Source organism: Schistocerca gregaria, chromosome 4, assembly GCF_023897955.1.
Source record: "Schistocerca gregaria isolate iqSchGreg1 chromosome 4, iqSchGreg1.2, whole genome shotgun sequence".
NCBI lineage: Eukaryota > Metazoa > Arthropoda > Insecta > Orthoptera > Acrididae > Schistocerca > Schistocerca gregaria.
This window is the reverse complement of record NC_064923.1, coordinates 7,242,531-7,265,893: the sequence shown is the minus strand read 5'-3', so window position 1 is coordinate 7,265,893 and position 23,363 is coordinate 7,242,531.

Here is a 23,363-nt window from a genome sequence, read left to right as displayed (position 1 = left end):
GACGCGCAACTGATTTCCAAAATTCATCTTTCTCCTGTGAGGATGGAACTTACGACCCCTGGATTATTAGACCAGTGCTCTACCACCGAGCTAAAGAGGCGCGGCCTAGCGGTACTCTTGGGTACTTCGTCCTTACGGTCGTCTGCATCATCAGACTTCAGCTGACAACACTTCATATTACAGGCTAATATTTGCAGCTATGGCGACCCATTACTGCTTGGCTACACATCTGACACGTAACCGATGTGCTCTCGAAACAACAACACTTGCATTTCAGAACATGTCTTTCACACATGTCTACAAAATCACCTTCACCTTCAAATACAGATTCCTTGAGACTGACAGAGACGTAGGCAAAGTTAACAGTTGCTATTTCCATTAAATATCGTTAATCAGAATAACGGTAATTTACATCTGCAGCGGAACAAAATTCCGTTCCGCCCAGCGTGTGGCGCGAACCAACGACCCTGGGATTAAGAGCCTGATGCTCTACCGACTGAGCTAGCCGGCTACTGCGGTGAATACCTGCCGGGTAGCACGTCACACAGTACTCGTTTCGGTTGGGTGGTCCCATACAGTTTCTCTCCATGCAGCCTAATGTTTTCCTAACGTCACACTCGTCACGTACTTCACTTTTATGTCATAATCATTTCTGAGAGGTAAAGAAATTGCATGACAACATGCAGAGCTAGTGGCGTCAAAATTAACACACATACTTTATGTGACTCAAAAGCCGAACGAGTTACTTTACGACCTTGTTTTATATGTGCAAGTGCCAGTCAAAACTCGCGGTGTCGGCACTCTGCCGACCATTTCGCTAGTTAACACCGGTCTTGTTGTGTGTGTTTCAAGCTCAAGAGCATCTCCAAGCAAAAAATGGTCAACAGCAACATTCAGACGGTTTCGTACTGCTCAATTGCTACATTAAAACGGTATGTTTCTTTTTCAGAACTGGAAAAGCACAAGCGTGACAGCATTCGAACCTGTAATCTTCAGATCCGATGTCCGACGTCTTATCCATTAGGCCACATGGTCACTGACGACCAACATATACATGTATGCGACTCATCTCGAAACGCTCACACCCCTGAGGATTTGTGTTTTCGTTCTACACAGCCGCTGCCCCTTGCTCTTTCCCACCCATTCGTTACATTCAACCTCTTACGAGACCGATCAAGTATAGACTGAGAAACAAGACCACTCACTTTGTGCATTCGGAATCGAAGGCAGGGCGTCCCTCGCCGCATTTGCTACGATGGCCATTTGCTACTTCTGCAGAAGCGGCGGCGGCGGCGACGACGACGACGACGACGACGACAACGACGACGACCGCGAGAGGCTCTGAGACATGTGAGAAATACATCTGTAAAATGTAATTCAGACTGCCTCGTCCCACCTTCTGCTGTACCGCTTTTTCAATTGCTTTATCTGCGCCATTCGCCTTAATCACATCTGAGAGTAATTCTTAAAAAAACGCCTGTTGCTAATTGTTCGTCATCACAGATACTGTTTGCTATACAGCCACGACGCGCAACTGATTTCCAAAATTCATCTTTCTCCTGTGAGGATGGAACTTACGACCCCTGGATTATTAGACCAGTGCTCTACCACCGAGCTAAAGAGGCGCGGCCTAGCGGTACTCTTGGGTACTTCGTCCTTACGGTCGTCTGCATCATCAGACTTCAGCTGACAACACTTCATATTACAGGCTAATATTTGCAGCTATGGCGACCCATTACTGCTTGGCTACACATCTGACACGTAACCGATGTGCTCTCGAAACAAGAACACTTGCATTTCAGAACATGTCTTTCACACATGTCTACAAAATCACCTTCACCTTCAAATACAGATTCCTTGAGACTGACAGAGACGTAGGCAAAGTTAACAGTTGCTATTTCCATTAAATATCGTTAATCAGAATAACGGTAATTTACATCTGCAGCGGAACAAAATTCCGTTCCGCCCAGCGTGTGGCTCGAACCAACGACCCTGGGATTAAGAGCCTGATGCTCTACCGACTGAGCTAGCCGGCTACTGCGGTGAATACCTGCCGGGTAGCACGTCACACAGTACTCGTTTCGGTTGGGTGGTCCCATACAGTTTCTCTCCATGCAGCCTAATGTTTTCCTAACGTCACACTCGTCACGTACTTCACTTTTATGTCATAATCATTTCTGAGAGGTAAAGAAATTGCATGACAACATGCAGAGCTAGTGGCGTCAAAATTAACACACATACTTTATGTGACTCAAAAGCCGAACGAGTTACTTTACGACCTTGTTTTATATGTGCAAGTGCCAGTCAAAACTCGCGGTGTCGGCACTCTGCCGACCATTTCGCTAGTTAACACCGGTCTTGTTGTGTGTGTTTCAAGCTCAAGAGCATCTCCAAGCAAAAAATGGTCAACAGCAACATTCAGACGGTTTCGTACTGCTCAATTGCTACATTAAAACGGTATGTTTCTTTTTCAGAACTGGAAAAACACAAGCGTGACAGCATTCGAACCTGTAATCTTCAGATCCGATGTCCGACGTCTTATCCATTAGGCCACATGGTCACTGACGACCAACATATACATGTATGCGACTCATCTCGAAACGCTCACACCCCTGAGGATTTGTGTTTTCGTTCTACACAGCCGCTGCCCCTTGCTCTTTCCCACCCATTCGTTACATTCAACCTCTTACGAGACCGATCAAGTATAGACTGAGAAACAAGACCACTCACTTTGTGCATTCGGAATCGAAGGCAGGGCGTCCCTCGCCGCATTTGCTACGATGGCCATTTGCTACTTCTGCAGAAGCGGCGGCGGCGACGACGACGACGACGACGACGACGACGACGACCGCGAGAGGCTCTGAGATATGTGAGAAATACATCTGTAAAATGTAATTCAGACTGCCTCGTCCCACCTTCTGCTGTACCGCTTTTTCAAATGATTTATCCGCGCCATTCGCCTTAATCACATCTGAGAGTAATTCTTAAAAAAACGCCTGTTGCTAAATGTTCGTCATCACAGATACTGTTTGCTATACAGCCACGACGCGCAACTGATTTCCAAAATTCATCTTTCTCCTGTGAGGATGGAACTTAAGACCCCTGGATTATTAGACCAGTGCTCAACCACCGAGCTAAAGAGGCGCGGCCTAGCGGTACTCTTGGGTACTTCGTCCTTAAGGTCGTCTGCATCATCAGACTTCAGCTGACAACACTTCATATTACAGGCTAATATTTGCAGCTATGGCGACCCAATACTGCTTGGCTACACATCTGACACGTAACCGATGTGCTCTCGAAACAACAACACTTGCATTTCAGAACATGTCTTTCACACATGTCTACAAAATCACCTTCACCTTCAAATACAGATTCCTTGAGACTGACAGAGACGTAGGCAAAGTTAACAGTTGCTATTTCCATTAAATATCGTTAATCAGAATAACGGTAATTTACATCTGCAGCGGAACAAAATTCCGTTCCGCCCAGCGTGTGGCTCGAACCAACGACCCTGGGATTAAGAGCCTGATGCTGTACCGACTGAGCTAGCCGGCTACCGCAGTGAATACCTGCCGGGTAGCACGTGACACAGTACTCGTTTCGGTTGGGTGGTCCCATACAGTTTCTCTCCATGCAGCCTAATGTTTTCCTAACGTCACACTCGTCACGTACTTCACTTTTATGTCATAATCATTTCTGAGAGGTAAAGAAATTGCATGACAACATGCAGAGCTAGTGGCGTCAAAATTAACACACATACTTTATGTGACTCAAAAGCCGAACGAGTTACTTTACGACCTTGTTTTATATGTGCAAGTGCCAGTCAAAACTCGCGGTGTCGGCACTCTGCCGACCATTTCGCTAGTTAACACCGGTCTTGTTGTGTGTGTTTCAAGCTCAAGAACATCTCCAAGCAAAAAATGGTCAACAGCAACATTCAGACGGTTTCGTACTGCTCAATTGCTACATTAAAACGGAGTTTCTTTTTCAGAACTGGAAAAACACAAGCGTGACAGCATTCGAACCTGTAATCTTCAGATCCGAAGTCCGACGTCTTATCCATTAGGCCACATGGTCACTGACGACCAACATTTACATGTATGCGACTCATCTCGAAACGCTCACACCCCTGAGGATTTGTGTTTTCGTTCTACACAGCCGCTGCCTCTTGCTCTTTTCCACCCATTCGTTACATTCAACCTCTTACGAGACCGATCAAATATAGACTGAGAAACAAGACCACACACTTTGTGCATTCGGAATCGAAGGCAGGGCGTCCCTCGCCGCATTTGCTACGATGGCCATTTGCTACTTATGCAGAAGCGGCGGCGGCGGCGGCGACGACGACGACGACGACGACGACGACCGCGAGAGGCTCTGAGATATGTGAGAAATACATCTGTAAAATGTAATTCAGACTGCCTCGTCCCACCTTCTGCTGTACCGCTTTTTCAAATGCTTTATCTGCGCCATTCGCCTTAATCACATCTGAGAGTAATTCTTAAAAAAACGCCTGTTGCTAATTGTTCGTCATCACAGATACTGTTTGCTATACAGCCACGACGCGCAACTGATTACCAAAATTCATCTTTCTCCTGTGAGGATGGAACTTACGACCCCTGGATTATTAGACCAGTGCTCTACCACTGGGCTAAAGAAGCGCGGCCTAGCGGTACTCTTGGGTACTTCGTCCTTACGGTCGTCTGCATCATCAGACTTCAGCTGACAACACTTCACATTACAGGCTAATATTTGCAGCTATGGCGACCCATTACTGCTTGGCTACACATCTGACACGTAACCGATGTGCTCTCGAAACAACAACACTTGCATTTCAGAACATGTCTTTCACACATGTCTACAAAATCACCTTCACCTTCAAATACAGATTCCTTGTGACTGACAGAGACGTAGGCAAAGTTAACAGTTGCTATTTCCATTAAATATCGTTAATCAGAAAAACGGTAATTTACATCTGCAGCGGAACAAAATTCCGTTCCGCCCAGCGTGTGGCTCGAACCAACGACCCTGGGATTAAGAGCCTGACGCTCTACCGACTGAGCTAGCCGGCTACCGCGGTGAATACCTGCCGGGTAGCACGTCACACAGTACTCGTTTCGGTTGGGTGGTCCCATACAGTTTCTCTCCATGCAGCCTAATGTTTTCCTAACGTCACACTCGTCACGTACTTCACTTTTATGTCATAATCATTTCTGAGAGGTAAAGAAATTGCATGACAACATGCAGAGCTAGTGGCGTCAAAATTAACACACATACTTTATGTGACTCAAAAGCCGAACGAGTTACTTTACGACCTTGTTTTATATGTGCAAGTGCCAGTCAAAACTCGCGGTGTCGGCACTCTGCCGACCATTTCGCTAGTTAACACCGGTCTTGTTGTGTGTGTTTCAAGCTCAAGAGCATCTCCAAGCAAAAAATGGTCAACAGCAACATTCAGACGGTTTCGTACTGCTCAATTGCTACATTAAAACGGAGTTTCTTTTTCAGAACTGGAAAGACACAAGTGTGACAGCATTCGAACCTGTAAGCTTCAGATCCGAAGTCCGACGTCTTATCCATTAGGCTACATGGTCACTGACGACCAACATTTACATATATGCGACTCATCTCGAAACGCTCACACCCCTGAGGATTTGTGTTTTCGTTCTACACAGCCGCTGCCTCTTGCTCTTTCCCACCCATTCGTTACATTCAACCTCTTACGAGACCGATCAAATATAGACTGAGAAACAAGACCACACACTTTGTGCATTCGGAATCGAAGGCAGGGCGTCCCTCGCCGCATTTGCTACGATGGCCATTTGCTACTTCTGCAGAAGCGGCGACGACGACGACGACGACGACGACGACGACGACCGCGAGAGGCTCTGAGATATGTGAGAAATACATCTGTAAAATGTAATTCAGACTGCCTCGTCCCACCTTCTGCTGTACCGCTTTTTCAAATGCTTTATCTGCGCCATTCGCCTTAATCACATCTGAGAGTAATTCTTAAAAAAACGCCTGTTGCTAATTGTTCGTCATCACAGATACTGTTTGCTATACAGCCACGACGCGCAACTGATTTCCAAAACTCATCTTTCTCCTGTGAGGATGGAACTTACGACCCCTGGATTATTAGACCAGTGCTCTACCACTGAGCTAAAGAGGCGCGGCCTAGCGGTACTCTTGGGTACTTCGTCCTTACGGTCGTCTGCATCATCAGACTTCAGCTGACAACACTTCATATTACAGGCTAATATTTGCAGCTATGGCGACCCATTACTGCTTGGCTACACATCTGACACGTAACCGATGTGCTCTCGAAACAACAACACTTGCATTTCAGAACATGTCTTTCACACATGTCTACAAAATCACCTTCACCTTCAAATACAGATTCCTTGCGACTGACAGAGACGTAGGCAAAGTTAACAGTTGCTATTTCCATTAAATATCGTTAATCAGAAAAACGGTAATTTACATCTGCAGCGGAACAAAATTCCGTTCCGCCCAGCGTGTGGCTCGAACCAACGACCCTGGGATTAAGAGCCTGACGCTCTACCGACTGGGCTAGCCGGCTACCGCGGTGAATACCTGCCGGGTAGCACGTCACACAGTACTCGTTTCGGTTGGGTGGTCCCATACAGTTTCTCTCCATGCAGCCTAATGTTTTCCTAACGTCACACTCGTCACGTACTTCACTTTTATGTCATAATCATTTCTGAGAGGTAAAGAAATTGCATGACAACATGCAGAGCTAGTGGCGTCAAAATTAACACACATACTTTATGTGACTCAAAAGCCGAACGAGTTACTTTACGACCTTGTTTTATATGTGCAAGTGCCAGTCAAAACTCGCGGTGTCGGCACTCTGCCGACCATTTCGCTAGTTAACACCGGTCTTGTTGTGTGTGTTTCAAGCTCAAGAACATCTCCAAGCAAAAAATGGTCAACAGCAACATTCAGACGGTTTCGTACTGCTCAATTGCTACATTAAAACGGAGTTTCTTTTTCAGAACTGGAAAAACACAAGCGTGACAGCATTCGAACCTGTAATCTTCAGATCCGAAGTCCGACGTCTTTTCCATTAGGCCACATGGTCACTGACGACCAACATTTACATGTATGCGACTCATCTCGAAACTCTCACACCCCTGAGGATTTGTGTTTTCGTTCTACACAGCCGCTGCCTCTTGCTCTTTTCCACCCATTCGTTACATTCAACCTCTTACGAGACCGATCAAATATAGACTGAGAAACAAGACCACACACTTTGTGCATTCGGAATCGAAGGCAGGGCGTCCCTCGCCGCATTTGCTACGATGGCCATTTGCTACTTCTGCAGAAGCGGCGGCGGCGGCGACGACGACGACGACGACGACGACGACGACGACGACCGCGAGAGGCTCTGAGATATGTGAGAAATACATCTGTAAAATGTAATTCAGACTGCCTCGTCCCACCTTCTGCTGTACCGCTTTTTCAAATGCTTTATCTGCGCCATTCGCCTTAATCACATCTGAGAGTAATTCTTAAAAAAACGCCTGTTGCTAATTGTTCGTCATCACAGATACTGTTTGCTATACAGCCACGACGCGCAACTGATTACCAAAATTCATCTTTCTCCTGTGAGGATGGAACTTACGACCCCTGGATTATTAGACCAGTGCTCTACCACTGGGCTAAAGAAGCGCGGCCTAGCGGTACTCTTGGGTACTTCGTCCTTACGGTCGTCTGCATCATCAGACTTCAGCTGACAACACTTCACATTACAGGCTAATATTTGCAGCTATGGCGACCCATTACTGCTTGGCTACACATCTGACACGTAACCGATGTGCTCTCGAAACAACAACACTTGCATTTCAGAACATGTCTTTCACACATGTCTACAAAATCACCTTCACCTTCAAATACAGATTCCTTGTGACTGACAGAGACGTAGGCAAAGTTAACAGTTGCTATTTCCATTAAATATCGTTAATCAGAAAAACGGTAATTTACATCTGCAGCGGAACAAAATTCCGTTCCGCCCAGCGTGTGGCTCGAACCAACGACCCTGGGATTAAGAGCCTGACGCTCTACCGACTGAGCTAGCCGGCTACCGCGGTGAATACCTGCCGGGTAGCACGTCACACAGTACTCGTTTCGGTTGGGTGGTCCCATACAGTTTCTCTCCATGCAGCCTAATGTTTTCCTAACGTCACACTCGTCACGTACTTCACTTTTATGTCATAATCATTTCTGAGAGGTAAAGAAATTGCATGACAACATGCAGAGCTAGTGGCGTCAAAATTAACACACATACTTTATGTGACTCAAAAGCCGAACGAGTTACTTTACGACCTTGTTTTATATGTGCAAGTGCCAGTCAAAACTCGCGGTGTCGGCACTCTGCCGACCATTTCGCTAGTTAACACCGGTCTTGTTGTGTGTGTTTCAAGCTCAAGAGCATCTCCAAGCAAAAAATGGTCAACAGCAACATTCAGACGGTTTCGTACTGCTCAATTGCTACATTAAAACGGAGTTTCTTTTTCAGAACTGGAAAGACACAAGTGTGACAGCATTCGAACCTGTAAGCTTCAGATCCGAAGTCCGACGTCTTATCCATTAGGCTACATGGTCACTGACGACCAACATTTACATATATGCGACTCATCTCGAAACGCTCACACCCCTGAGGATTTGTGTTTTCGTTCTACACAGCCGCTGCCTCTTGCTCTTTCCCACCCATTCGTTACATTCAACCTCTTACGAGACCGATCAAATATAGACTGAGAAACAAGACCACACACTTTGTGCATTCGGAATCGAAGGCAGGGCGTCCCTCGCCGCATTTGCTACGATGGCCATTTGCTACTTCTGCAGAAGCGGCGACGACGACGACGACGACGACCGCGAGAGGCTCTGAGATATGTGAGAAATACATCTGTAAAATGTAATTCAGACTGCCTCGTCCCACCTTCTGCTGTACCGCTTTTTCAAATGCTTTATCTGCGCCATTCGCCTTAATCACATCTGAGAGTAATTCTTAAAAAAACGCCTGTTGCTAATTGTTCGTCATCACAGATACTGTTTGCTATACAGCCACGACGCGCAACTGATTTCCAAAACTCATCTTTCTCCTGTGAGGATGGAACTTACGACCCCTGGATTATTAGACCAGTGCTCTACCACTGAGCTAAAGAGGCGCGGCCTAGCGGTACTCTTGGGTACTTCGTCCTTACGGTCGTCTGCATCATCAGACTTCAGCTGACAACACTTCATATTACAGGCTAATATTTGCAGCTATGGCGACCCATTACTGCTTGGCTACACATCTGACACGTAACCGATGTGCTCTCGAAACAACAACACTTGCATTTCAGAACATGTCTTTCACACATGTCTACAAAATCACCTTCACCTTCAAATACAGATTCCTTGCGACTGACAGAGACGTAGGCAAAGTTAACAGTTGCTATTTCCATTAAATATCGTTAATCAGAAAAACGGTAATTTACATCTGCAGCGGAACAAAATTCCGTTCCGCCCAGCGTGTGGCTCGAACCAACGACCCTGGGATTAAGAGCCTGACGCTCTACCGACTGGGCTAGCCGGCTACCGCGGTGAATACCTGCCGGGTAGCACGTCACACAGTACTCGTTTCGGTTGGGTGGTCCCATACAGTTTCTCTCCATGCAGCCTAATGTTTTCCTAACGTCACACTCGTCACGTACTTCACTTTTATGTCATAATCATTTCTGAGAGGTAAAGAAATTGCATGACAACATGCAGAGCTAGTGGCGTCAAAATTAACACACATACTTTATGTGACTCAAAAGCCGAACGAGTTACTTTACGACGTTGTTTTATATGTGCAAGTGCCAGTCAAAACTCGCGGTGTCGGCACTCTGCCGACCATTTCGCTAGTTAACACCGGTCTTGTTGTGTGTGTTTCAAGCTCAAGAGCATCTCCAAGCAAAAAATGGTCAACAGCAACATTCAGACGGTTTCGTACTGCTCAATTGCTACATTAAAACGGAGTTTCTTTTTCAGAACTGGAAAGACACAAGTGTGACAGCATTCGAACCTGTAATCTTCAGATCCGAAGTCCGACGTCTTATCCATTAGGCCACATGGTCACTGACGACCAACATTTACATGTATGCGACTCATCTCGAAACGATCACACCCCTGAGGATTTGTGTTTTCGTTCTACACAGACGCTGCCTCTTGCTCTTTCCCACCCATTCGTTACATTCAACCTCTTACGAGACCGATCAAATATAGACTGAGAAACAAGACCACACACTTTGTGCATTCGGAATCGAAGGCAGGGCGTCCCTCGCCGCATTTGCTACGATGGCCATTTGCTACTTCTGCAGAAGCGGCGGCGGGGACGACGACGACGACCGCGAGAGGCTCTGAGATATGTGAGAAATACATCTGTAAAATGTAATTCAGACTGCCTCGTCCCACCTTCTGCTGTACCGCTTTTTCAAATGCTTTATCTGCGCCATTCGCCTTAATCACATCTGAGAGTAATTCTTAAAAAAACGCCTGTTGCTAATTGTTCGTCATCACAGATACTGTTTGCTATACAGCCACGACGCGCAACTGATTTCCAAAACTCATCTTTCTCCTGTGAGGATGGAACTTACGACCCCTGGATTATTAGACCAGTGCTCTACCACTGAGCTAAAGAGGCGCGGCCTAGCGGTACTCTTGGGTACTTCGTCCTTACGGTCGTCTGCATCATCAGACTTCAGCTGACAACACTTCATATTACAGGCTAATATTTGCAGCTATGGCGACCCATTACTGCTTGGCTACACATCTGACACGTAACCGATGTGCTCTCGAAACAACAACACTTGCATTTCAGAACATGTCTTTCACACATGTCTACAAAATCACCTTCACCTTCAAATACAGATTCCTTGCGACTGACAGAGACGTAGGCAAAGTTAACAGTTGCTATTTCCATTAAATATCGTTAATCAGAAAAACGGTAATTTACATCTGCAGCGGAACAAAATTCCGTTCCGCCCAGCGTGTGGCTCGAACCAACGACCCTGGGATTAAGAGCCTGACGCTCTACCGACTGGGCTAGCCGGCTACCGCGGTGAATACCTGCCGGGTAGCACGTCACACAGTACTCGTTTCGGTTGGGTGGTCCCATACAGTTTCTCTCCATGCAGCCTAATGTTTTCCTAACGTCACACTCGTCACGTACTTCACTTTTATGTCATAATCATTTCTGAGAGGTAAAGAAATTGCATGACAACATGCAGAGCTAGTGGCGTCAAAATTAACACACATACTTTATGTGACTCAAAGGCCGAACGAGTTACTTTACGACGTTGTTTTATATGTGCAAGTGCCAGTCAAAACTCGCGGTGTCGGCACTCTGCCGACCATTTCGCTAGTTAACACCGGTCTTGTTGTGTGTGTTTCAAGCTCAAGAGCATCTCCAAGCAAAAAATGGTCAACAGCAACATTCAGACGGTTTCGTACTGCTCAATTGCTACATTAAAACGGAGTTTCTTTTTCAGAACTGGAAAGACACAAGTGTGACAGCATTCGAACCTGTAATCTTCAGATCCGAAGTCCGACGTCTTATCCATTAGGCCACATGGTCACTGACGACCAACATTTACATGTATGCGACTCATCTCGAAACGATCACACCCCTGAGGATTTGTGTTTTCGTTCTACACAGACGCTGCCTCTTGCTCTTTCCCACCCATTCGTTACATTCAACCTCTTACGAGACCGATCAAATATAGACTGAGAAACAAGACCACACACTTTGTGCATTCGGAATCGAAGGCAGGGCGTCCCTCGCCGCATTTGCTACGATGGCCATTTGCTACTTCTGCAGAAGCGGCGGCGGCGGCGACGACGACGACGACGACGACGACGACGACCGCGAGAGGCTCTGAGATATGTGAGAAATACATCTGTAAAATGTAATTCAGACTGCCTCGTCCCACCTTCTGCTGTACCGCTTTTTCAAATGCTTTATCTGCGCCATTCGCCTTAATCACATCTGAGAGTAATTCTTAAAAAAACGCCTGTTGCTAATTGTTCGTCATCACAGATACTGTTTGCTATACAGCCACGACGCGCAACTGATTTCCAAAATTCATCTTTCTCCTGTGAGGATGGAACTTACGACCCCTGGATTATTAGACCAGTGCTCTACCACTGAGCTAAAGAGGCGCGGCCTAGCGGTACTCTTGGGTACTTCGTCCTTACGGTCGTCTGCATCATCAGACTTCAGCTGACAACACTTCATATTACAGGCTAATATTTGCAGCTATGGCGACCCATTACTGCTTGGCTACACATCTGACACGTAACCGATGTGCTCTCGAAACAACAACACTTGCATTTCAGAACATGTCTTTCACACATGTCTACAAAATCACCTTCACCTTCAAATACAGATTCCTTGCGACTGACAGAGACGTAGGCAAAGTTAACAGTTGCTATTTCCATTAAATATCGTTAATCAGAAAACGGTAATTTACATCTGCAGCGGAACAAAATTCCGTTCCGCCCAGCGTGTGGCTCGAACCAACGACCCTGGGATTAAGAGCCTGACGCTCTACCGACTGAGCTAGCCGGCTACCGCGGTGAATACCTGCCGGGTAGCACGTCACACAGTACTCGTTTCGGTTGGGTGGTCCCATACAGTTTCTCTCCATGCATCCTAATGTTTTCCTAACGTCACACTCGTCACGTACTTCACTTTTATGTCATAATCATTTCTGAGAGGTAAAGAAATTGCATGACAACATGCAGAGCTAGTGGCGTCAAAATTAACACACATACTTTATGTGACTCAAAAGCCGAACGAGTTACTTTACGACCTTGTTTTATATGTGCAAGTGCCAGTCAAAACTCGCGGTGTCGGCACTCTGCCGACCATTTCGCTAGTTAACACCGGTCTTGTTGTGTGTGTTTCAAGCTCAAGAGCATCTCCAAGCAAAAAATGGTCAACAGCAACATTCAGACGGTTTCGTACTGCTCAATTGCTACATTAAAACGGAGTTTCTTTTTCAGAACTGGAAAGACACAAGTGTGACAGCATTCGAACCTGTAATCTTCAGATCCGAAGTCCGACGTCTTATCCATTAGGCCACATGGTCACTGACGACCAACATTTACATGTATGCGACTCATCTCGAAACGATCACACCCCTGAGGATTTGTGTTTTCGTTCTACACAGACGCTGCCTCTTGCTCTTTCCCACCCATTCGTTACATTCAACCTCTTACGAGACCGATCAAATATAGACTGAGAAACAAGACCACACACTTTGTGCATTCGGAATCGAAGGCAGGGCGTCCCTCGCCGCATTTGCTACGATGGCCATTTGCTACTTCTGCAGAAGCGGCGGCGGCGGCAACGACGACGACGACGACGACCGCGAGAGGCTCTGAGATATGTGAGAAATACATCTGTAAAATGTAATTCAGACTGCCTCGTCCCACCTTCTGCTGTACCGCTTTTTCAAATGCTTTATCTGCGCCATTCGCCTTAATCACATCTGAGAGTAATTCTTAAAAAAACGCCTGTTGCTAATTGTTCGTCATCACAGATACTGTTTGCTATACAGCCACGACGCGCAACTGATTTCCAAAATTCATCTTTCTCCTGTGAGGATGGAACTTACGACCCCTGGATTATTAGACCAGTGCTCTACCACTGAGCTAAAGAGGCGCGGCCTAGCGGTACTCTTGGGTACTTCGTCCTTACGGTCGTCTGCATCATCAGACTTCAGCTGACAACACTTCATATTACAGGCTAATATTTGCAGCTATGGCGACCCATTACTGCTTGGCTACACATCTGACACGTAACCGATGTGCTCTCGAAACAACAACACTTGCATTTCAGAACATGTCTTTCACACATGTCTACAAAATCACCTTCACCTTCAAATACAGATTCCTTGCGACTGACAGAGACGTAGGCAAAGTTAACAGTTGCTATTTCCATTAAATATCGTTAATCAGAAAACGGTAATTTACATCTGCAGCGGAACAAAATTCCGTTCCGCCCAGCGTGTGGCTCGAACCAACGACCCTGGGATTAAGAGCCTGACGCTCTACCGACTGAGCTAGCCGGCTACCGCGGTGAATACCTGCCGGGTAGCACGTCACACAGTACTCGTTTCGGTTGGGTGGTCCCATACAGTTTCTCTCCATGCATCCTAATGTTTTCCTAACGTCACACTCGTCACGTACTTCACTTTTATGTCATAATCATTTCTGAGAGGTAAAGAAATTGCATGACAACATGCAGAGCTAGTGGCGTCAAAATTAACACACATACTTTATGTGACTCAAAAGCCGAACGAGTTACTTTACGACCTTGTTTTATATGTGCAAGTGCCAGTCAAAACTCGCGGTGTCGGCACTCTGCCGACCATTTCGCTAGTTAACACCGGTCTTGTTGTGTGTGTTTCAAGCTCAAGAGCATCTCCAAGCAAAAAATGGTCAACAGCAACATTCAGACGGTTTCGTACTGCTAAATTGCTACATTAAAACGGAGTTTCTTTTTCAGAACTGGAAAAACACAAGCGTGACAGCATTCGAACCTGTAATCTTCAGATCCGAAGCCCGACGTCTTATCCATTAGGCCACATGGTCACTGACGACCAACATTTACATGTATGCGACTCATCTCGAAACGCTCACACCCCTGAGGATTTGTGTTTTCGTTCTACACAGACGCTGCCTCTTGCTCTTTCCCACCCATTCGTTACATTCAACCTCTTACGAGACCGATCAAATATAGACTGAGAAACAAGACCACACACTTTGTGCATTCGGAATCGAAGGCAGGGCGTCCCTCGCCGCATTTGCTACGATGGCCATTTGCTACTTCTGCAGAAGCGGCGGCGGCGGCGACGACGACGACGACGACGACGACGACGACCGCGAGAGGCTCTGAGATATGTGAGAAATACATCTGTAAAATGTAATTCAGACTGCCTCGTCCCACCTTCTGCTGTACCGCTTTTTCAAATGCTTTATCTGCGCCATTCGCCTTAATCACATCTGAGAGTAATTCTTAAAAAAACGCCTGTTGCTAATTGTTCGTCATCACAGATACTGTTTGCTATACAGCCACGACGCGCAACTGATTTCCAAAATTCATCTTTCTCCTGTGAGGATGGAACTTACGACCCCTGGATTATTAGACCAGTGCTCTACCACTGAGCTAAAGAGGCGCGGCCTAGCGGTACTCTTGGGTACTTCGTCCTTACGGTCGTCTGCATCATCAGACTTCAGCTGACAACACTTCATATTACAGGCTAATATTTGCAGCTATGGCGACCCATTACTGCTTGGCTACACATCTGACACGTAACCGATGTGCTCTCGAAACAACAACACTTGCATTTCAGAACATGTCTTTCACACATGTCTACAAAATCACCTTCACCTTCAAATACAGATTCCTTGCGACTGACAGAGACGTAGGCAAAGTTAACAGTTGCTATTTCCATTAAATATCGTTAATCAGAAAACGGTAATTTACATCTGCAGCGGAACAAAATTCCGTTCCGCCCAGCGTGTGGCTCGAACCAACCACCCTGGGATTAAGAGCCTGACGCTCTACCGACTGAGCTAGCCGGCTACCGCAGTGAATACCTGCCGGGTAGCACGTCACACAGTACTCGTTTCGGTTGGGTGGTCCCATACAGTTTCTCTCCATGCATCCTAATGTTTTCCTAACGTCACACTCGTCACGTACTTCACCTTTATGTCATAATCATTTCTGAGAGGTAAAGAAATTGCATGACAACATGCAGAGCTAGTGGCGTCAAAATTAACACACATACTTTATGTGACTCAAAAGCCGAACGAGTTACTTTACGACCTTGTTTTATATGTGCAAGTGCCAGTCAAAACTCGCGGTGTCGGCACTCTGCCGACCATTTCGCTAGTTAACACCGGTCTTGTTGTGTGTGTTTCAAGCTCAAGAGCATCTCCAAGCAAAAAATGGTCAACAGCAACATTCAGACGGTTTCGTACTGCTAAATTGCTACATTAAAACGGAGTTTCTTTTTCAGAACTGGAAAAACACAAGCGTGACAGCATTCGAACCTGTAATCTTCAGATCCGAAGCCCGACGTCTTATCCATTAGGCCACATGGTCACTGACGACCAACATTTACATGTATGCGACTCATCTCGAAACGCTCACACCCCTGAGGATTTGTGTTTTCGTTCTACACAGACGCTGCCTCTTGCTCTTTCCCACCCATTCGTTACATTCAACCTCTTACGAGACCGATCAAATATAGACTGAGAAACAAGACCACACACTTTGTGCATTCGGAATCGAAGGCAGGGCGTCCCTCGCCGCATTTGCTACGATGGCCATTTGCTACTTCTGCAGAAGCGGCGGCGGCGGCGGCGGCGGCGGCGACGACGACGACGACGACGACGACGACGACGACCGCGAGAGGCTCTGAGATATGTGAGAAATACATCTGTAAAATGTAATTCAGACTGCCTCGTCCCACCTTCTGCTGTACCGCTTTTTCAAATGCTTTATCTGCGCCATTCGCCTTAATCACATCTGAGAGTAATTCTTAAAAAAACGCCTGTTGCTAATTGTTCGTCATCACAGATACTGTTTGCTATACAGCCACGACGCGCAACTGATTTCCAAAATTCATCTTTCTCCTGTGAGGATGGAACTTACGACCCCTGGATTATTAGACCAGTGCTCTACCACTGAGCTAAAGAAGCGCGGCCTAGCGGTACTCTTGGGTACTTCGTCCTTACGGTCGTCTGCATCATCAGACTTCAGCTGACAACACTTCACATTACAGGCTAATATTTGCAGCTATGGCGACCCATTACTGCTTGGCTACACATCTGACACGTAACCGATGTGCTCTCGAAACAACAACACTTGCATTTCAGAACATGTCTTTCACACATGTCTACAAAATCACCTTCACCTTCAAATACAGATTCCTTGTGACTGACAGAGACGTAGGCAAAGTTAACAGTTGCTATTTCCATTAAATATCGTTAATCAGAAAAACGGTAATTTACATCTGCAGCGGAACAAAATTCCGTTCCGCCCAACGTGTGGCTCGAATCAACGACCCTGGGATTGAGAGCCTGTCGCTCTACCTACTGAGCTAGCCGGCTACCCCGGTGAATACCTACCGGGTAGCACGTGACACAGTACTCGTTTCGGTTGGGTGGTCCCATACAGTTTCTCTCCATGCAGCCTAATGTTTTCCTAACGTCACACTCGTCACGTACTTCACTTTTATGTCATAATCATTTATGAGAGGTAAAGAAATTGCATGACAACATGCAGAGCTAGTGGCGTCAAAATTAACACACATACTTTATGTGACTCAAAAGCCGAACGAGTTACTTTACGACCTTGTTTTATATGTGCAAGTGCCAGTCAAAACTCGCGGTGTCGGCACTCTGCCGACCATTTCGCTAGTTAACACCGGTCTTGTTGTGTGTGTTTCAAGCTCAAGAGCATCTCCAAGCAAAAAATGGTCAACAGCAACATTCAGACGGTTTCGTACTGCTCAATTGCTACATTAAAACGGTATGTTTCTTTTTCAGAACTGGAAAAACACAAGCGTGACAGCATTCGAACCTGTAATCTTCAGATCCGAAGTCCGACGTCTTATCCATTAGGCCACATGGTCACTGACGACCAACATATACATGTATGCGACTCATCTCGAAACGCTCACACCCCTGAGGATTTGTGTTTTCGTTCTACACAGCCGCTGCCCCTTGCTCTTTCCCACCCATTCGTTACATTCAACCTCTTACGAGACCGATCAAATATAGACTGAGAAACAAGACCACACACTTTGTGCATTCGGAATCGAAGGCAGGGCGTCCCTCGCCGCATTTGCTACGATGGCCATTTGCTACTTCTGCAGAAGCGGCGGCGGCGGTGACGACGACGACGACGACGACGACGACGACGGCGAGAGGCTCTGAGATATGTGAGAAATACATCTGTAAAATGTAATTCAGACTGCCTCGTCCCACCTTCTGCTGTACCGCTTTTTCAAATGCTTTATCTGCGCCATTCGCCTTAATCACATCTGAGAGTAATTCTTAAAAAAACGCCTGTTGCTAATTGTTCGTCATCACAGATACTGTTTGCTATACAGCCACGACGCGCAACTCATTTCCAAAATTCTTCTTTCTCCTGTGAGGATGGAACTTACGACCCCTGGATTATTAGACCAGTGCTCTACCACTGCGCTAAAGAGGCGCGGCCTAGCGGTACTCTTGGGTACTTCGTCCTTACGGTCGTCTGCATCATCAGACTTCAGCTGACAACACTTCATATTACAGGCTAATATTAGCAGCTATGGCGACCCATTACTGCTTGGCTACACATCTGACACGTAACCGATGTGCTCTCGAAACAACAACACTTGCATTTCAGAACATGTCTTTCACACATGTCTACAAAATCACCTTCACCTTCAAATACAGATTCCTTGCGACTGACAGAGACGTAGGCAAAGTTAACAGTTGCTATTTCCATTAAATATCGTTAATCAGAAAAACGGTAATTTACATCTGCATCGGAACAAAATTCCGTTCCGCCCAGCGTGTGGGTCGAACCAACGACCCTGGGATTGAGAGCCTGACGCTCTACCGACTGAGCTAGCCGGCTACCCCGGTGAATACCTGCCGGGTAGCACGTCACACAGTACTCGTTTCGGTTGGGTGGTCCCATACAGTTTCTCTCCATGCAGCCTAATGTTTTCCTAACGTCACACTCGTCACGTAATTCACTTTTATGTCATAATCATTTCTGAGAGGTAAAGAAATTGCATGACAACATGCAGAGATAGTGGTGTCAAAATTAACACACATACTTTATGTGACTCAAAAGCCGAACGAGTTACTTTACGACCTTGTTTTATATGTGCAAGTGCCAGTCAAAACTCGCGGTGTCGGCACTCTGCCGACCATTTCACTAGTTAACACCGGTCTTGTTGTGTGTGTTTCAAGCTCAAGAGCATCTCCAAGCAAAAAATGGTCAACAGCAACATTCAGACGGTTTCGTACTGCTCAATTGCTACATTAAAACGTTATGTTTCTTTTTCAGAACTGGAAAAACACAAGCGTGACAGCATTCGAACCTGTAATATTCAGATCCGATGTCCGACGTCTTATCCATTAGGCCACATGGTCACTGACGACCAACATATACATGTATGCGAGTCATCTCGAAACGCTCACACCCCTGAGGATTTGTGTTTTCGTTCTACACAGCCGCTGCCCCTTGCTCTTTCCCACCCATTCGTTACATTCAACCTCTTACGAGACCGATCAAATATAGACTGAGAAACAAGACCACACACTTTGTGCATTCGGAATCGAAGGCAGGGCGTCTCTCGCCGCATTTGCTACGATGGCCATTTGCTACTTCTGCAGAAGCGGCGGCGGCGGCGGCGGCGGCGACGACGACGACGACGACGACGGCGAGAGGCTCTGAGATATGTGAGAAATACATCTGTAAAATGTAATTCAGACTGCCTCGTCCCACCTTCTGCTGTACCGCTTTTTCAAATGCTTTATCTGCGCCATTCGCCTTAATCACATCTGAGAGTAATTCTTAAAAAAACGCCTGTTGCTAATTGTTCGTCATCACAGATACTATTTGCTATACAGCCACGACGCACAACTGATTTCCAAAATTCATCTTTCTCCTGTGAGGATGGAACTTACGACCCCTGGATTATTAGATCAGTGCTCTACCACTGAGCTAAAGAGGCGCGGTCTAGCGGTACTCTTGGGTACTTCGTCCTTACGGTCGTCTGCATCATCAGACTTCAGCTGACAACACTTCATATTACAGGCTAATATTTGCAGCTATGGCGACCCATTTCTGCTTGGCTACACATCTGACACGTAACCGATGTGCTCTCGAAACAACAACACTTGCATTTCAGAACATGTCTTTCACACATGTCTACAAAATCACCTTCACCTTCAAATACAGATTCCTTGCGACTGACAGAGACGTAGGCAAAGTTAACAGTTGCTATTTCCATTAAATATCGTTAATCAGAAAAACGTTAATTTACATATGTAGCGGAACAAAATTCCGTTCCGCCCAACGTGTGGCTCGAATCAACGACCCTGGGATTGAGAGCCTGTCGCTCTACCTACTGAGCTAGCCGGCTACCCCGGTGAATACCTACCGGGTAGCACGTGACACAGTACTCGTTTCGGTTGGGTGGTCCCATACAGTTTCTCTCCATGCAGCCTAATGTTTTCCTAACGTCACACTCGTCACGTACTTCACTTTTATGTCATAATCATTTCTGAGAGGTAAAGAAATTGCATGACAACATGCAGAGCTAGTGGCGTCAAAATTAACACACATACTTTATGTGACTCAAAAGCCGAACGAGTTACTTTACGACCTTGTTTTATATGTGCAAGTGCCAGTCAAAACTCGCGGTGTCGGCACTCTGCCGACCATTACGCTAGTTAACACCGGTCTTGTTGTGTGTGTTTCAAGCTCAAGAGCATCTCCAAGCAAAAAATGGTCAACAGCAACATTCAGACGGTTTCGTACTGCTCAATTGCTACATTAAAACGGTATGTTTCTTTTTCAGAACTGGAAAAACACAAGCGTGACAGCATTCGAACCTGTAATCTTCAGATCCGAAGTCCGACGTCTTATCCATTAGGCCACATGGTCACTGACGACCAACATATACATGTATGCGACTCATCTCGAAACGCTCACACCCCTGAGGATTTGTGTTTTCGTTCTACACAGCCGCTGCCCCTTGCTCTTTCCCACCCATTCGTTACATTCAACCTCTTACGAGACCGATCAAATATAGACTGAGAAACAAGACCACACACTTTGTGCATTCGGAATCGAAGGCAGGGCGTCCCTCGCCGCATTTGCTACGATGGCCATTTGCTACTTCTGCAGAAGCGGCGGCGGCGGTGACGACGACGACGACGACGACGACGACGACGACAACGACGGCGAGAGGCTCTGAGATATGTGAGAAATACATCTGTAAAATGTAATTCAGACTGCCTCGTCCCACCTTCTGCTGTACCGCTTTTTCAAATGCTTTATCTGCACCATTCGCCTTAATCACATCTGAGAGTAATTCTTAAAAAAACGCCTGTTGCTAATTGTTCGTCATCACAGATACTGTTTGCTATACAGCCACGACGCGCAACTCATTTCCAAAATTCATCTTTCTCCTGTGAGGATGGAACTTACGACCCCTGGATTATTAGACCAGTGCTCTACCACTGAGCTAAAGAGGCGCGGCCTAGCGGTACTCTTGGGTACTTCGTCCTTACGGTCGTCTGCATCATCAGACTTCAGCTGACAACACTTCATATTACAGGCTAATATTTGCAGCTATGGCGACCCATTACTGCTTGGCTACACATCTGACACGTAACCGATGTGCTCTCCAAACAACAACACTTGCATTTCAGAACATGTCTTTCACACATGTCTACAAAATCACCTTCACCTTCAAATACAGATTCCTTGCGACTGACAGAGACGTAGGCAAAGTTAACAGTTGCTATTTCCATTAAATATCGTTAATCAGAAAAACGGTAATTTACATCTGCAGCGGAACAAAATTCCGTTCCGCTCAGCGTGTGGGTCGAACCAACGACCCTGGGATTGAGAGCCTGACGCTCTACCGAGTGAGCTAGCCGGCTACCGCGGTGAATACCTGCCGGGTAGCACGTGACACAGTACTCGTTTCGGTTGGGTGGTCCCATACAGTTTCTCGCCATGCAGCCTAATGTTTTCCTAACGTCACACTCGTCACGTACTTCACTTTTATGTCATAATCATTTCTGAGAGGTAAAGAAATTGCATGACAACATGCAGAGCTAGTGGCGTCAAAATTAACACACATACTTTATGTGACTCAAAAGCCGAACGAGTTACTTTACAACCTTGTTTTATATGTGCAAGTGCCAGTCAAAACTCGCGATGTCGGCACTCTGCCGACCATTTCGATAGTTAACACCGGTCTTGTTGTGTGTGTTTCAAGCTCAAGAGCATCTCCAAGCAAAAAATGGTCAACAGCAACATTCAGACGGTTTCGTACTGCTCAATTGCTACATTAAAACGATATGTTTCTTTTTCAGAACTGGAAAAACACAAGCGTGACAGCATTCGAACCTGTAATCTTCAGATCCGATGTCCGACGTCTTGTCCATTTGGCCACATGGTCACTGACGACCAACATTTACTTGTATGCGACTCATCTCGAAACGCTCACACCCCTGAGGAGTTGTGTTTTCGTTCTACACAGCCGCTGCCCCTTGCTCTTTCCCACCCATTCGTTACATTCAACCTCTAACGAGACCGATCAAATATAGACTGAGAAACAAGACCACACACTTTGTGCATTCGGAATCGAAGGCAGGGCGTCCCTCGCCGCATTTGCTACGATGGCCATTTGCTACTTCTGCAGAAGCGGCGGCGGCGGCGACGACGACGACGACGACGACGACGACCGCGAGAGGCTCTGAGATATGTGAGAAATACATCTGTAAAATGTAATTCAGACTGCCTCGTCCCACCTTCTGCTGTACCGCTTTGGCAAATGCTTTATCTGCGCCATTCGCCTTAATCACATCTGAGAGTAATTCTTAAAAAAACGCCTGTCGCTAATTGTTCGTCATCACAGATACTGTTTGCTATACAGCCACGACGCGCAACTGATTTCCAAAATTCTTCTTTCTCCTGTGAGGATGGAACTTACGACCCCTGGATTATTAGACCAGTGCTCTACCACTGGGCTAAAGAGGCGCGGCCTAGCGGTACTCTTGGGTACTTCGTCCTTACGGTCGTCTGCATCATCAGACTTCAGCTGACAACACTTCATATTACAGGCTAATATTAGCAGCTATGGCGACCCATTACTGCTTGGCTACACATCTGACACGTAACCGATGTGCTCTCGAAACAACAACACTTGCATTTCAGAACATGTCTTTCACACATGTCTACAAAATCACCTTCACCTTCAAATACAGATTCCTTGCGACTGACAGAGACGTAGGCAAAGTTAACAGTTGCTATTTCCATTAAATATCGTTAATCAGAAAAACGGTAATTTACATCTGCAGCGGAACAAAATTCCGTTCCGCCCAGCGTGTGGCTCGAACCAACGACCCTGGGATTGAGAGCCTGACGCTCTACCGACTGAGCTAGCCGGCTACCCCGGTGAATACCTACCGGGTAGCACGTGACACAGTACTCGTTTCGGTTGGGTGGTCCCATACAGTTTCTCTCCATGCAGCCTAATGTTTTCCTAACGTCACAC